General features: G+C 47.3%; 2 non-coding genes across 2 annotated transcripts; both read left to right on the top strand.

Moving 5' to 3' along the window:
• The first annotated feature begins 9,997 nt into the window (after nucleotides 1-9,997).
• On the top strand, nucleotides 9,998-10,069 carry TRNAQ-CUG (transfer RNA glutamine (anticodon CUG)). The gene has a single exon. It is a non-coding gene; the product is annotated as a tRNA-Gln (tRNA).
• Nucleotides 10,070-14,247: 4,178 nt separating this feature from the next.
• TRNAT-AGU (transfer RNA threonine (anticodon AGU)) lies at nucleotides 14,248-14,321 on the top strand. Its single transcript has one exon. It is a non-coding gene; the product is annotated as a tRNA-Thr (tRNA).
• Nucleotides 14,322-17,731: the final 3,410 nt, after the last annotated feature.

Below are 17,731 nucleotides of genomic sequence, written 5' to 3' on the forward strand. Positions count from 1 at the left end.
CAACGGTGTGCCCCCCCACCTTCACCCCAGAAATACCCTGCAAGTCCCCTAGCAATAGAATTGGGGCTATATACACCCACTATTTTTGCTACTGCCATATAGTGCCATTGTCTGACTGGTAATTCAAAGAATATATTGGGGTTACGTGCACCCACAATTTTTACTACTGGTATACAGTGCCAGTTTCTGACTGGGAATTCAAAGAATATATTGGGGTTACGTGCACCCACAATTTTTGCTACTGGTATATAGTGCCAGTTTCTGACTGGTAATTCAAAGAATATATTGGGGTTACGTGCACCCACAATTTTTACTACTGGTATACAGTGCCAGTTTCTGACTGGGAATTCAAAGAATATATTGGGGTTACAAAAACCCTCATTTCTTGCTACTGCCATATAGTGCCAGTTTCTGACTGGTAATTCAAAGAATATATTGGGGTTACGTGCACCCACAATTTTTACTACTGGTATACAGTGCCATTGTCTGACTGGGAATTCAAAGAATATATTGGGGTTACGTGCACCCACAATTTTTGCTACTGGTATATAGTGCCAATTTCTAACTGGGAATTCAAAATGCGCAAGGCTCCCGGAAAGGGACGTGGACGAGGCCGTGGGCGAGGTCGGGGGAATGGTTCTGGGGAGCAAGGTAGCAGTGAAGCCACAGGGCGTCCCGTGCCTACTCCTGTGGGGCAGCAAGCATTGCGCCACTCCACAGTGCCAGGGTTGCTTGCCACATTAACTAAACTGCAGGGTACAAACCTTAGTAGGCCCGAGAACCAGGAACAGGTCTTGCAATGGCTGTCAGAGAACGCTTACAGCACATTGTCCAGCAGCCAGTCAGACTCTGCCTCCTCTCCTCCTATTACCCAACAGTCTTGTCCTCCTTCCTCCCAAAATTCCCAAGCTTCACAGAACAATAACCCCAACTGTCCCTGCTCCTCAGAGCTGTTCTCCGCTCCTTTCATTGTCCCTCAACCTGCCTCTCCACGTCACGATTCCACGAACCTAACAGAGGAGCATCTGTGTCCAGATGCTCAAACACTAGAGTCTCCTCCATCTCCGTTCGATTTGGTGGTGGATGACCAGCAACCCACCCTCATCGACGATGATGTGACGCAGTTGCCGTCAGGGCATCCAGTTGACCGGCGCATTGTGCGGGAGGAGGAGATGAGACAGGAGTTGGAAGAGGAAGTGGTGGATGATGAGGACACTGACCCGACCTGGACAGGGGGGATGTCAAGCGGGGAAAGTAGTGTGGATGTTGAGGCAAGTGCAGCACCAAAAAGGGTAGCTAGAGGCAGAGGCAGAGGTCAGCAGCTTAGGCGAAGCCAGGCCACACCCGGAATCTCCCAAGATGTTCCAGTTCGTACCCAGCCCCGAAAAACTCCCACCTCGAGGGCACGTTTCTCGAAGGTGTGGAGTTTTTTCAAGGAATGCGCCGAGGACAGATATAGTGTTGTCTGCACAATTTGCCTCTCGAAATTGATTAGGGGCTCTGAGAAGAGCAACCTGTCCACCACTTCAATGCACCGTCATTTGGAATCCAAGCACTGGAATCAGTGGCAGGCAGCAACGGCAGGACAAAGGCCGCCTGCCGTTCACGCCACTGCCACTGCCTCTGCCTCTGCCTCTGCCACTGCCACTGCTGACTGTGCTGGCGATGCACTCCAGAGGACGAGCCAGGACACCACTTCATCTGCCTCCGCCACTTTGTTGACTTCTCCCTCATCCTCCCCTGTTCCTGTCTTATCTCCTTCTCCTGCACCATCAAAGGCACCATCAGGCGCTTCTTTACAACAACCCACCATCTCTCAGACATTGGAGCGGCGGCAGAAATACACTGCTAACCACCCACACGCGCAAGCCTTGAACGCCAACATCGCTAAACTGCTGGCCCAGGAGATGTTGGCGTTCCGGCTTGTTGAAACTCCCGCCTTCCTGGACCTGATGGCAACTGCGGCACCTCGCTATGCCGTCCCTAGCCGTCACTACTTCTCCCGGTGTGCCGTCCCCGCCTTGCACCAGCACGTGTCACTCAACATCAGGCGGGCCCTTAGTTCCGCGCTTTGCACAAAGGTCCATTTGACCACCGACGCGTGGACAAGTGCATGCGGACAGGGACGCTACATTTCACTGACGGCACACTGGGTGAATGTAGTTGAGGCTGGGACTGCTTCCCAAACTGGCCCGGTGTACCTCGTCTCCCCGCCTAACAATCCTGGCAGGGACACGAGAAGAACACCCCCCTCCTCCTCCTCCTCTACTGCCTCCTCCTCCGCCACCGCCTCCTCCTCCGCCACCGCCTCCTCCTCCGCTGTTAGATTGACCCCAGCTACGAGTTGGAAACGTTGCAGCACTGGCGTTGGTAGACATCAACAGGCTGTGCTGAAGCTGATCAGCTTGGGGGACAGACAGCACACTGCCTCCGAGGTGAGGGATGCCCTCCTCGATGAGACGGCAATATGGTTTGAGCCGCTGCACCTGGGCCCAGGCATGGTCGTTTGTGATAACGGCCGGAACCTGGTAGCAGCTCTGGAGCTTGCCGGACTCCAACATGTTCCATGCCTGGCCCACGTCTTCAACCTAGTGGTGCAACGTTTCCTAAAGAGCTACCCCAATGTTCCAGAGCTACTGGTGAAAGTGCGGCGCATGTGCGCCCACTTTCGCAAGTCGACAGTAGCCGCTGCTAGCTTAAAATCTCTCCAGCAACGCCTGCATGTGCCACAACACCGGCTTTTGTGCGACGTCCCCACACGCTGGAACTCAACGTTTCAGATGTTGAATAGAGTGGTTGAGCAGCAGAGACCTTTGATGGAATACCAGCTACAAAACCCTAGGGTGCCACAAAGTCAGCTGCCTCAGTTTCACATCCATGAGTGGCCATGGATGAGAGACCTTTGTGACATCCTACGGGTCTTTGAGGAGTCCACAAGGAGGGTGAGCTCTGAGGATGCGATGGTGAGCCTTACAATCCCGCTCTTGTGTGTTCTGAGAGAATCCCTGATTGACATCAGGGATAACTCAGATCACACAGAGGAGTCAGGGATAGCATCCGATCCGTCACAGCTGGAGAGTAGGTCCACACATCTGTCCGCTTCATCGCGTTTAATGGAGGAGGAGGAGGAGGAGGAGGAGGAGGAGGAGGAGGAGGAGGAAGAAGAGTTGTCCGATGATGTGATGGTGATACAGGAGGCTTCCGGGCAACTTCGAATCGTCCCATTGTTGCAGCGCGGATGGGTAGACATGGAGGATGAGGAGGAAATGGAGATTGAACTTTCCGGTGGGGCCAGAGGAGTCATGCCAACTAACACTGTGGCAGACATGGCTGAGTTCATGTTGGGGTGCTTTACAACCGACAAGCGTATTGTCAAAATCATGGAGGACAACCAGTACTGGATCTTTGCTATCCTTGACCCCCGGTATAAAAACAACATCTCGTCTTTTATTCCGGTAGAGGGGAGGGCCAATCGCATCAATGCTTGCCACAGGCAATTGGTGCAGAATATGATGGAGATGTTTCCAGCATGTGACGTTGGCGGCAGGGAGGGCAGTTCCTCCAGTAGGCGACCAAGTTCTCACCGGTCCACACAAACGAGGGGCACACTGTCTAAGGTCTGGGACACCTTGATGGCACCCCCTCGCCAAAGTGCCGCCACAGAGGGTCCTAGTGTCACCAGGCGTGAGAAGTATAGGCGCATGTTGCGGGAATACCTTTCCGACCACAGCCCTGTCCTCTCCGACCCCTCTGCGCCCTACACGTATTGGGTGTCGAAGTTGGACCTGTGGCTTGAACTTGCCCTATATGCCTTGGAGGTGCTGTCCTGTCCTGCCGCCAGCGTCCTATCTGAGAGGGTGTTCAGTGCAGCCGGTGGCATCATCACTGACAAGCGCACCCGTCTGTCAGCTGAGAGTGCCGACCGGCTCACTTTGCTAAAAATGAACCACCACTGGATAGAGCCTTCATTTTTGTGCCCACCTGTGTAAAGCACCCCAACATGAAACTCCATGTCTGTACTCAACCTCTCCAATTTCTCCGCATCCTCATACTCATCCACCATAAGCGTTGCACAATTCTGCTAATACTAGGCTCCCTCCACCCTGATTTCCCCCAACTCTGCTGGTTAGAGGCTCCCTCCACCCTGATTTCCACCAACTCTGCTGGTTAGAGGCTCCCTCCACCCTGATTTCCCCCAACTCTGCTGGTTAGAGGCTCCCTCCACCCTGATTTCCACCAACTCTGCTGGTTAGAGGCTCCCTCCACCCTGATTTCCACCAACTCTGCTGGTTAGAGGCTCCCTCCACCCTGCTTTCCCACAACTCTGGTGGTTAGAGGCTCCCTCCACCATGAATTTGCCCAAACTGGGCTGGTTAGAGGCTCCCTCCACCATGAATTGGTCCAAACTGGGGTTTTTAGAGGCTCCCTCCACCATGAATTGGTCCAAACTGGGGTTTTTAGAGGCTCCCTCCACCATGAATTTGCCAAAACTGGGCTGTTTAGAGGCTCCCTCCACCATGAATTGGTCCAAATTGGGGTTTTTAGAGGCTCCCTCCACCATGAATTTGCCCAAACTGGGCTGGTTAGAGGCTCCCTCCACCATGAATTGGTCGAAACTGGGCTGGTTAGAGGCTCCCTCCACCATGAATTGGTCCAAATTGGGTTTTTTAGAGGCTCCCTCCACCATGAATTGGTCCAAACTGGGCTGTTTAGAGGCTCCCTCCACCATGAATTGGTCCAAACTGGGGTTTTTAGAGGCTCCCTCCACCATGAATTGGTCCAAACTGGGCTGGTTAGAGGCTCCCTCCACCATGAATTGGTCCAAACTGGGTTTTTTAGAGGCTCCCTCCACCATGAATTGGTCCAAACTGGGTTTTTTAGAGGCTCCCTCCACCATGAATTGGTCCAAACTGGGGTTTTTAGAGGCTCCCTCCACCATGAATTGGTCCAAACTGGGGTTTTTAGAGGCTCCCTCCACCATGAATTTGCCCAAACTGGGCTGTTTAGAGGCTCCCTCCACCATGAATTGGTCCAAACTGGGTTTTTTAGAGGCTCCCTCCACCATGAATTGGTCCAAACTGGGGTTTTTAGAGGCTCCCTCCACCATGAATTGGTCCAAACTGGGGTTTTTAGAGGCTCCCTTCACCATGAATTGGTCCAAACTGGGGTTTTTAGAGGCTCCCTCCACCATGAATTTGCCCAAACTGGGCTGTTTAGAGGCTCCCTCCACCATGAATTGGTCCAAACTGGGTTTTTTAGAGGCTCCCTCCACCATGAATTGGTCCAAACTGGGGTTTTTAGAGGCTCCCTCCACCATGAATTTGCCCAAACTGGGCTGTTTAGAGGCTCCCTCCACCATGAATTGGTCCAAATTGGGGTTTTTAGAGGCTCCCTCCACCATGAATTTGCCCAAACTGGGCTGTTTAGAGGCTCCCTCCACCATTAATTGGTCCAAATTGGGGTTTTTAGAGGCTCCCTCCACCATGGATTTGCCCAAACTGGGCTGGTTAGAGGCTCCCTCCACCATGAATTGGTCCAAACTGGGCTGTTTAGAGGCTCCCTCCACCATGAATTGGTCCAAACTGGGGTTTTTAGAGGCTCCCTCCACCATGAATTGGTCCAAACTGGGCTGGTTAGAGGCTCCCTCCACCATGAATTGGTCGAAACTGGGCTGGTTAGAGGCTCCCTCCACCATGAATTGGTCCAAATTGGGGTTTTTAGAGGCTCCCTCCACCATGAATTGGTCCAAACTGGGCTGTTTAGAGGCTCCCTCCACCATGAATTGGTCCAAACTGGGGTTTTTAGAGGCTCCCTCCACCATGAATTGGTCCAAACTGGGCTGGTTAGAGGCTCCCTCCACCATGAATTGGTCCAAACTGGGTTTTTTAGAGGCTCCCTCCACCATGAATTGGTCCAAACTGGGTTTTTTAGAGGCTCCCTCCACCATGAATTGGTCCAAACTGGGGTTTTTAGAGGCTCCCTCCACCATGAATTGGTCCAAACTGGGGTTTTTAGAGGCTCCCTCCACCATGAATTTGCCCAAACTGGGCTGTTTAGAGGCTCCCTCCACCATGAATTGGTCCAAACTGGGTTTTTTAGAGGCTCCCTCCACCATGAATTGGTCCAAACTGGGGTTTTTAGAGGCTCCCTCCACCATGAATTGGTCCAAACTGGGGTTTTTAGAGGCTCCCTCCACCATGAATTTGCCCAAACTGGGCTGTTTAGAGGCTCCCTCCACCATGAATTGGTCCAAATTTGGGTTTTTAGAGGCTCCCTCCACCATGAATTGGTCCAAACTGGGGTTTTTGAGGCTCCCTCCACCATGAATTGGTCCAAACTGGGGTTTTTAGAGGCTCCCTTCACCATGAATTGGTCCAAACTGGGGTTTTTAGAGGCTCCCTCCACCATGAATTTGCCCAAACTGGGCTGTTTAGAGGCTCCCTCCACCATGAATTGGTCCAAACTGGGTTTTTTAGAGGCTCCCTCCACCATGAATTGGTCCAAACTGGGGTTTTTAGAGGCTCCCTCCACCATGAATTTGCCCAAACTGGGCTGTTTAGAGGCTCCCTCCACCATGAATTGGTCCAAATTGGGGTTTTTAGAGGCTCCCTCCACCATGAATTTGCCCAAACTGGGCTGTTTAGAGGCTCCCTCCACCATTAATTGGTCCAAATTGGGGTTTTTAGAGGCTCCCTCCACCATGGATTTGCCCAAACTGGGCTGGTTAGAGGCTCCCTCCACCATGAATTGGTCCAAACTGGGCTGTTTAGAGGCTCCCTCCACCATGAATTGGTCCAAACTGGGGTTTTTAGAGGCTCCCTCCACCATGAATTGGTCCAAACTGGGCTGGTTAGAGGCTCCCTCCACCATGAATTGGTCCAAACTGGTTTTTTTAGAGGCTCCCTCCACCATGAATTGGTTCAAACTGGGGTTTTTAGAGGCTCCCTCCACCATGAATTTGCCCAAACTGGGCTGTTTAGAGGCTCCCTCCACCATTAATTGGTCCAAATTGGGGTTTTTAGAGGCTCCCTCCACCATGGATTTGCCCAAACTGGGCTGGTTAGAGGCTCCCTCCACCATGAATTGGTCCAAACTGGGCTGGTTAGAGGCTCCCTCCACCATGAATTGGTCCAAATTGGGGTTTTTAGAGGCTCCCTCCACCATGAATTGGTCCAAACTGGGCTGTTTAGAGGCTCCCTCCACCATGAATTGGTCCAAACTGGGGTTTTTAGAGGCTCCCTCCACCATGAATTGGTCCAAACTGGGCTGTTTAGAGGCTCCCTCCACCATGAATTGGTCCAAACTGGGTTTTTTAGAGGCTCCCTCCACCATGAATTGGTCCAAACTGGGGTTTTTAGAGGCTCCCTCCACCATGAATTGGTCCAAACTGGGGTTTTTAGAGGCTCCCTCCACCATGAATTTGCCCAAACTGGGCTGTTTAGAGGCTCCCTCCACCATGAATTGGTCCAAACTGGGTTTTTTTAGAGGCTCCCTCCACCATGAATTGGTCCAAACTGGGGTTTTTAGAGGCTCCCTCCACCATGAATTGGTCCAAACTGGGGTTTTTAGAGGCTCCCTCCACCATGAATTTGCCCAAACTGGGCTGTTTAGAGGCTCCCTCCACCATGAATTGGTCCAAACTGGGGTTTTTAGAGGCTCCCTCCACCATGAATTTGCCCAAACTGGGCTGTTTAGAGGCTCCCTCCAGCATGAATTGGTCCAAACTGGGGTTTTTAGAGGCTCCCTCCACCATGAATTGGTCCAAACTGGGCTGGTTAGAGGCTCCCTCCACCATGAATTGGTCCAAACTGGGGTTTTTAGAGGCTCCCTCCACCATGAATTGGTCCAAACTGGGCTGGTTAGAGGCTCCCTCCACCATGAATTTGCCCAAACTGGGCTGTTTAGAGGCTCCCTCCACCATGAATTGGTCCAAACGGGGGTTTTTAGAGGCTCCCTCCACCATGAATTTGCCCAAACTGGGCTGGTTAGAGGCTCCCTCCACCATGAATTTGCCCAAACTGGGCTGTTTAGAGGCTCCCTCCACCATGAATTGGTCCAAACTGGGTTTTTTAGAGGCTCCCTCCACCATGAATTGGTCCAAACTGGGGTTTTTAGAGGCTCCCTCCACCATGAATTGGTCCAAACTGGGGTTTTTAGAGGCTCCCTCCACCATGAATTTGCCCAAACTCTGCTGGTTAGAGGCTCAATCTACCCTGATTTTCAAAACAAATGTTGGTGCCAACCTCAACTTACTACAAGGGCCAAATTCACTGCTGGTGACAAGCTCTCCTCACTGCAAGTGCCAAATACACATGTTTCAAGGTGTTTTCCTACTGTCAGAGAGGTGGTATTGAGTGTGTAAAGTGTGTAGTTGTTAGGCTGTGATGTTGGGGTAATAGAGGGTCTTTGGTGTGTTAGATGCCCCCAGACATGCTTCCCCTGCTGTCCCAGTGTCATTCCAGAGGTGTTGGCATCATTTCCTGGGGTGTCATAGTGGACTTGGTGACCCTCCAGACACGGATGGATCCCTCCGTATGTTGTAGAGGTCCTAATTAGATATTTAATTAACAGGCCTAGATGGACTGCAGCCATCTTCTTTAGGCCTGGAGAACTGATTAAGACACAAGATGGTGGTGTATCAAAAGAGTTCTAATTTTATTGTAAGAAAAAGGTAGTTTAAATACATTACAGACAAAGAGCTGGCTTGGCTATTCTAATCAGTACAACATGATTGGTTATAGAGATATAAGACAAGCCTGGCACATGACTATTGGCTGAGGCTCATTATAATCTGCATCTCATTATAGCTTTCCACACTGGGATGGACTTTCCCATGAAACAAAGAAGGATTCAAAATACTTATGTGTGATCTAACATCCCAGACTGTCTATATGTATATATCATGGCAAAAGATATAAGATGACATGTTCCAACCTCATCAACAATAAGCTACATAGACTCTGTGTCTATACACACTCTAAGTGACCTTCATATACCATAAAATATGACAGAGTGCCCAGATACCATAAGATTAATACTTTTGTTGGTTATGTGTCCATACATCATGTAAAGGAGATAAGAGATATACAAAGCCAGCTGCATCTTCTCAAAATGAGGCCCTTGAGAGATAAGGATTAGCAACCTATGCATTAACGTTCATTCTCACATTCCTTAAAGTCTAACAAGGGGCCTCCTTGACTTAAGCAGAAAAATACATACTTATACAGTTTATATGTGAAAGAGTATCAAGATGGCTCACAAAATACAAAGATGGAGGACTTAACTCTAACATGAGTAAATATCCAGACATTTTCTTTTACATTGTACTACCTTGGTGTCCATACATAGATACTGTATGACCATTGTGGTCGACTCCACCATAATATTGAACTTTATGTGTCAAGAGAACATTGGTACATTTCAATAATGTTTAACCCATTAGGGGTGTATCTTTTATTACATAGCTATACTTTTATTAGTTGTTGCTGTATGAGGGCTTATTTTTTTGACGGATTACCTGTACTTTTCAATGGCCTCATTTTAAGGTACATCTAATTTACCAATTAAGGCTCCATACACACGACCGCGTGTTTGTCACACATTCTGTTCCTCTGTCTGTCCTTTGATAGTTGGAAGGAATGGTAAAGCCAGGATACAGGTAACCACTTGTGAACATGAGAGAGGGCGACCCTGGATTTGTCATTTACAGAACCCCATAGAAAGTGATGATAGACTCCTTGGCTAACACACTCATGGGCTCTGTTTTTCGCCATCTAGACAATGTTTTTTGTGCCCGAAATAAGAATTTTGTCAGGAATAGAACAATTTATGTAGACTATATGTATGAGTATGAATCCCAATAAACAGGTTTTACCATATAACCAGCTCTGCTACTGTACACACTTTGTAACTGGCCCACCATATAATTTCTGAAGCTTATATAGCTCTTCAGACATTTCTCCCTGCTGGAGATGCCAGAACCTGTCTTGGCATGGTTGGTTCCATGGTGTAATGGTTAGCACTCTGGACTCTGAATCCAGCGATCCGAGTTCAAATCTCGGTGGGACCTAAATTATTAGTTTTTTTTTTATTACAATAAAATAAAATTATGATACCAGAATTATTAAGGGATTTTTTGCCCCCAAAAAACGTTACTCTTTTAACATGTAAGGCTGTATTTTTGTGTGTTTTTTGCAAATAGCGCCGCGTTAACGCCGCGTATACACGGCGTTAACGCCACGCTATTTTGCGGTGGCATTGCCCGGCGTTAACGCGGCGTATACGCTGCGTTAACGCGCCGCTACGTGGCGTTAACGCGGCGCTATGTGCAAAAAACGCCTGGCGTTACTCTGTGTGAATACAGCCAAAGGGGGGGAAACTTTAACCAGATTTGTAGGGTAGCATAGTTATGAAGTAGAGGCATCTGTGTGGTCAATGGTTGAAGTTTCCCTGGAGGAAGCCCAGTTTGGGTTCCTTGACTGATGGTAGTTTTGGTACCCATGATGAAAGCTCTTTGCTGGCATACGTTTTGACGATGAACGTGGCGCTGGTGATAAACCCAACTCTCAGCCCCTGGCACTTTCAGAAAAATGGCAAGGCCAACATAAAAACGCCACATCAGATAATTTTAGTTAAAAAAAAAAATTTGCAACTAATTTACACCAAAAAACTGGGTTAAGAAGAATAACGAATCCCCTACCAATGGACAACTCCTTGATGTTTGTGGTGTCTATGCTGAGTGGTTTCCATGAAAGAGACACCAAACCAGGTCAGTAGATAACTAGTTCCATGGTGTAATGGTTAGAACTCCCAGCTCTGAGACCAGATAGAGAGAAGAGATAGGGAGCAGCGATGTCCAAACTTGTGCTTTCATGTTCTTTGGGCAATTATTCAACCAGACACACCATGTGATCACATACTATGGCGGCTAATATGAACATCAGAAGATTTTTTTCATCCTGTGATCTATCAAAGTGATCCCCTACTTTGATTCGGCTTAAACTTGTTCGGATAGAGCCGGAAGGGAACATAGTATACTCCAGGGTCTCTTCAAAAAAAAAAAAAAAAAAGAGATCATAGAGTATAATAGATAGAGGCCTAGGGGAAGTGACAAAAACCAAAAACATTTTTACTCCCCTTTTATTACCTCTTTTGGGCCTGCTAATAGTATCCGACATTCTGTCTCTGCTTCCTTGCGATGTCTGATGCCCTTCTGTGATGTCATTCACCCAGGGTCATCATTAAGACCTATGATTGGGCATGGGCACATCAGTTGTCAAGATGTTTGGTGTGACCACTGGTGACCCAATCACAGGCCTCAGCAGTGACCCTGGGTGCATGACGCCAATGGGAGAGAGCCTGACACCACAAGGAGGCCCACAAGTTGTAATGGAAGGTGGGTATGAATGTTTAATTTCTTATGTTTGTCACTTCCTCTGGGCCACCATCTATTATATTCTGGGCTCTGAAGAGACCCCACTGTATAACACGGTGGTAATTTTTGTTCAACTGAAGAAAATTGCCATTTTTTTTTCTGTATTGTTAAAAACAGAATAATTTGGAATATTTGGGTCAAATCCAGTTTGTCTATCTCTACAATTTATTTTCTGCAAACATGGAAATAAATGTTCTCTCTAAAGGACTTACATACTGACCCACCAAACCACTCGACAGGGTCAGCTTTCAGATTTCTGCAGAATAATTTTATTGTGACAAAGTGGATATGACATCACAATTATGAATCGAGTAAGATACATCAAGAAAAAAGAGAAGAAGAGACAACTTTGACCCCACAGTCTGGACACAATCAAACTCTGGATTATCGCATAGGCTGTTTCAGAAAAAAGTAAAATTGGAGATCCTGGGCAAACAGCCCAAGGTAACAAACAATCCATAGCAAAAAAAAATACATAAAGATCGCAATCTGGGAAGACCAACTACTTCTGGTGTAGGGACTTACGGAGAGCATGTCCAGTTGGGTGGAAAAGACTCTGGAAACTCTAGGTGAGGAGCACACCCAATTATATCCAGGACACCACAGATATCCTCAGCCCTAGGTCCACTACCTGAAGACACAATTTGACCACCAAGACTATAGAATATATTTTCTCCAACATTCCCCATGAAGATGGTATAGCGGCAATCCAGTATTTTCTTCAAAAAAGTAACCAACCGACTGAACCAACCCTATACAATTCATCAAGATTGTGCATCATGATAACGGTGGTGGCCTGAGGTCAGTGGAGCACAAGGTGAACTCTACCCTGCTGGCTAGTGAGAAAATCAGTGCATTTTACTAATCTCTAAAGTTGAGTGAATTGGATCGAATTAAACCAAATCTGACTCAAATTTTTTAAAGCCTTGGCCTGAACCCCAAACTATTGGGGTTCTTCACCCATACATCAATATTATACTGGGTTCTTCAGACTCCAGAATACAGTAAGCAGAGGCCCAGGTAGGTGAGGCAATATAATAAACACTTGGCTAGGGCCATACAGTGAATTTGGCCGTGACTACCATCACTTCACCAAAGATTGTGAATCCTTCACTTACTGTATGTTAGAGAATGGGCTCACATTATGACTAGAGATGAGCGAGTAGTATTTGATCGAGTAGGTATTCGATAGAATACTACGATATTCGAAATATTCGTACTCGATCGAATACTACTAGCAATTCGCAGTAAATATTCAATTCAGAACCAGCATTGATTCTGCAGCAAATCAACGCTGGTTCTGCAGCAGGCTCGTCCTTGCTAGTCAGGAGAGCTGGCAGCTTGCTGTTACGAGGGAGCTTACTTTTTCTCATAGGAATGAGTTGACCAGTATTGATTGGCCAGTGTACAGCATTCAGCCAATCAACGCTGGTTCTGCCGGAGGCTTGTCTGTGAGGAGGCGGAGTCTAAGATTGGCCCACAGCAGACTCCGCCTCCTCACAGACGAGCCTCCGGCAGGACCAGCGTTGATTGGCTGAATGCTGTACACTGGCCAATCAACGCTGGTCAATTCATTCCTATGAGAAAAAGTCAGCTCCCTCGTAACAGCAAGGTGCCAGCTCTCCCGACTAGCAAGGATGAGCCTGCGGAAAATCAACACTGGTTCTGCAGCAGGCTCATCCTTGCTAGTCGGGAGAGCTGGCAGCTTGCTGTTACGAGGGAGCTTACTTTTTATCAGTGCAACTGCAAGCGCTGTGCAGTTAAAGCGCAAGGACCCCATAGACTATAATGGGGTCCGTGCGCTTTAACTGCACAGCTCTCCTCCTAAACACTCTCCTCCAGCTAGTCGTGGATTTGGTGACTCTCCTTTAGTCGAATAGTGGTTTCCCCTGAAATGAGCATTTTTCCCATAGACTATAATGGGATTCGATATTCGATCGAGTAGTTGAATATTGAGGCTCAAAACGAATATGGAATCTCTAATATTTCACTGTTCGCTCATCTCTAATATGACCCAGAGCCATTTGCAAAAAAAAGTTGAACATTGCTCCACTTTATTGAGAAAGCCACAGTACCCTTGGTGCTGCAACGCAACTCCATTTATTAACATGAGTGGAGGAGTTGCATGGCAATATAACAATGTTTGTTTGCGGCCAAAGTCACTGTGTGCCTCTAACCTTATACTCCTCTTGCCTGATATGACCTGGGCATCCTCATGGTGTCCACCGTTCCCTCGGCATTGTCTTCCAGCTGATGCTGTGCACCTTGGGCGATTGGTCCTCAGTGGTAATGTGGTACTCTCCAAAATTGTGATGTTTGTGACCGAAAAGGCCCAATTACAAGTTGGGTTCGTCTCTTAAAGCAAATGACATATTCCAGGAGGCCAAAGGAGAACTCTCAGGGACTACCTAATAACATTGAGGAACTCAAGAAGAAGAACCTGAAGTAGCTATGTTCTATGGTGTAATGGTTAGCACTCGGGGCTCTGAATCCAGTGCTCCGAGTTCAACTCTTGGAGGGACATTGTTATATCATATTACATTTCTTTCAATTCTATAAAAATATAACCCTTTCCCCAAAACCATCAAAGTCTTGTCCATGCAAAAATCTTAAAATAAACTAACCTGTGAGGATGGGATGAGTACTACATGTAACTAGAAGATCCTGTAACATCAGTGGGCTTTGTTATATCGAAAAGTATCTGCATATCTATCTTCATTACATAGCAAAGCACAAGTATCCATCGTCCACAGGAAAGAATAAGCGCAGTTTTCAATAAAACAGATAAGCAGTGGTGATTCTAATAACAAGGTGGCGCTGTGGCTTAGTTGGTTAAAGCGCCTGTCTAGTAAACAGGAGATCCTGAGTTCGAATCTCAGCAGTGCCTTTTTTTTTTTGTTCCTTATTGGAAAACTGTCTAACCCTTCTCTCCGGTCTGCAATGGCCTTAGACTTGTATCTCTGTAATCAGAACATCCCATTCCGTCTCCAAGACTTTTCTCGAGCTGCACCAGTGCTCTGGAATGCTTTACCCCGTACAATCTGATTAATCCTCAACTACAACAGCTTCAAACATTCCCTAAAATTACATGTGTTTAGGCCGCGTATCACATGACACGATCACATTGTCCTACACCTCTGCACACTACACTAACATGTCTTACACTAAGCTATCTTTCCTCCTCTGTTCCATCTAGAAGTTACCCTGCACTCCTTGCACTTAGTATCTATATATTCACAGATACCGGCTGGTGATGCCTCATACAGCTTCAGTTATATGACATTATGGCTGGAATATCTTGCCAAACAAGCCCTCTGACCTCTCTGTTACCCCTGTGTCTCGCTATAGCCCTATAGAATGTAAGCTCTTGTGCCCAGGCCCTCACTACTATTGTTTGATATTTTAATTTCTTTGTCACATTGTAATGTCTAATACTGTCTGTTCATGTGTCCTCTGATTTGTAAAGTGCTGCAGAATATGTTGACGCTATATAAATAAAGTTTTTATTATATCTGGGCAGATCCGTTCACATAGACAAATTGTAATATATCTATGGAGTTGCTGATAAGATCAAAAAGTGCTGCTAAAAACTTTGTTGGATAGTTTTCCCTCTCTGTTGTGGTAAAATTTTCATGGGGCCTCAGCAGTGACACGGGCATGTTGAGCATCAGGCCAAAAAGAGGGAAAGAAAGGTGGGTATGGATAATTTTTTTTTGTTAATTTTGAGGATATAATAACAGCATGGGAGCCAATGTGGAGCATATTATACTGTGTGGAGATCACTTTGGAGCAGATTATACTGTGTGGGGACCACTGTGCAGCAGATTATACTGTGTGGGGACCACTGTGCAGCAGATTATACTGTGTGGGGACCACTGTGCAGCAGATTATACTGTGTGGGGGGGCCACTGTGCAGCAGATTATACTGTGTGGGGACCACTGTGGAGCATATTATACTGTGTGGGGACCACTGTGCAGCAGATTATACTGTGTGGGGACCACTGTGCAGCAGATTATACTGTGTGGGGACCACTGTGCAGCAGATTATACTGTGTGGGGGGGCCACTGTGCAGCAGATTATACTGTGTGGGGACCACTGTGGAGCATATTATACTGTGTGGGGACCACTGTGCAGCAGATTATACTGTGTGGGGACCACTGTGGGGTGCATATTGTACTGTGTGGGGACCACTGTGGGGAGCATATTATACTGTGTGGGGACCACTGTGGAGCATATTATACTGTGTGTGGACCACTGAGGGGAGCATATTATACTGTGTGGGGAGCGTATTATACTGTGCGGGGACCACTGTGGGGAGCATATTATACTGTGTGGGGACCACTGTGCAGCAGATTATACTGTGTGGGGGGGCCACTGTGCAGCAGATTATACTGTGTGGGGACCACTGTGGAGCATATTATACTGTGTGGGGACCACTGTGCAGCAGATTATACTGTGTGGGGACCACTGTGGGGTGCATATTGTACTGTGTGGGGACCACTGTGCAGCAGATTATACTGTGTGGGGACCACTGTGGAGCATATTATACTGTGTGGGGACCACTGTGCAGCAGATTATACTGTGTGGGGACCACTGTGGGGTGCATATTGTACTGTGTGGGGACCACTGTGGGGAGCATATTATACTGTGTGGGGACCACTGTGGAGCATATTATACTGTGTGTGGACCACTGAGGGGAGCATATTATACTGTGTGGGGAGCGTATTATACTGTGCGGGGACCACTGTGGGGAGCATATTATACTGTGTGGGGACCACTGTGGGGAGCGTATTATACTGTGTGGGGACCACTGTGGGGAGCGTATTATACTGTGTGGGGACCACTGTGGGGAGCATATTGCACTGTGTGTGGGCCAGGCAGTGCAAACACATTAGGAGAAGAAAGCCTGTGCCGTCCATGTGTGACTCCATCACGTGACAGTTGTGTCCCACATTACCAGAGGCAAATTCCATTGCAGGGCCACCTATCAAAGTAGCCCTGCACTTGTTGCAAAACTACAACCCCCATCATGCTTGGACAGGCTGGGATGATTGGAGCTGTAGATGGTCAACAGCTACAGAGCCACACAGATTGTACAACACTGCTGTCTCCAATACAAGAATGTTACACATGTTGCCCTCCAACAGCAGATCTCCACCATAGCAGTGTCAGCAAATCTGCCCCCACCATAATTTTTTTTTCACCTATTTTCCTCCTCTAAAACCTAGGTATAGGAGTCAAATTTTGTACATCAAAATACCCTTTTCTATAACTCTGCTGTGAATTTTTTTGAGGTGTTCACTGAACCTGTGTAAGATGCCACCAACTGTAATGGAAAGAATCCAGTCCACTTTGTGTAGGCTTCATTGTCTTCTTCATCAGGTTATGTCTGAAGAACAGCAGGGAGTTGATCTATGCCTTTCATATGAGGTCTCATTGTTCTCCACATGAGACTTTTTGCTTGTTGAATGCCCCTGAGCATTTGGAGTAGGACACATGATGAACAAACCTTCTGAGATTTGTTTTGTGAGTATTTGCAAGGTTCACCCCCAAGGTTCTATTAAGATTTGTTCGGTCTATAACAAGGTGCTATTATTGTACCATGGGATGGTATTATTATACCATGGTCCTCAGACCCTTGTGTAATAAACTCAGGCTGTGGGAATGTATGGAAAAACCTCAAATACTGATACTAAATGTATCTCATATATCTGGGGCTCTAATGCTTGTCCAGCGCTATTTCACACCATGTTCCAACCTCCTGGACAACTTCACTGGCACCAGGGAACTTCTGGAGCCTATGGCATGACACTTTGACTCAACCATCATGATGTCAAGCCTTGACATTGATCCAGCATCAGTGACATCACCCAGGAGGCCAGAAGATGGCAAAAAAGAGAACTGGACATCAGAGCCCTGGAAAGGACTAGGCCTCCTATTATTTTACTCTGGGGTCAGAGTACCAGAGTATAATTATGATTCATTGGGCTTTGGATGGACCTAAGATTTTTTTAAAATTCGGAACGAATGTGTCTTCTTGTGTATTGGTTCACTCGTCTCTACACAAAACTATGCGGACTCAGGGCCTGGATTGGGTTAATTTCTGGGGCAAAGGGTGTGAACTTGTTCTATCTGTTTCCCCATTGTGACTGTAGTCTTTGATACTGGAAAACGAGGTTCCTATAATTGTTCTTGTACAAGGGACAGTAAATCCAATCGATACATGAGCTGGGTTTCTTGCGACCAATTCAGCCATGTGTAAGTGCCTCCAAAAAAAGTTAAAGAAATAATTACAC

The sequence above is a fragment of the Leptodactylus fuscus genome, chromosome 5 (assembly GCF_031893055.1).
Source record: "Leptodactylus fuscus isolate aLepFus1 chromosome 5, aLepFus1.hap2, whole genome shotgun sequence".
NCBI lineage: Eukaryota > Metazoa > Chordata > Amphibia > Anura > Leptodactylidae > Leptodactylus > Leptodactylus fuscus.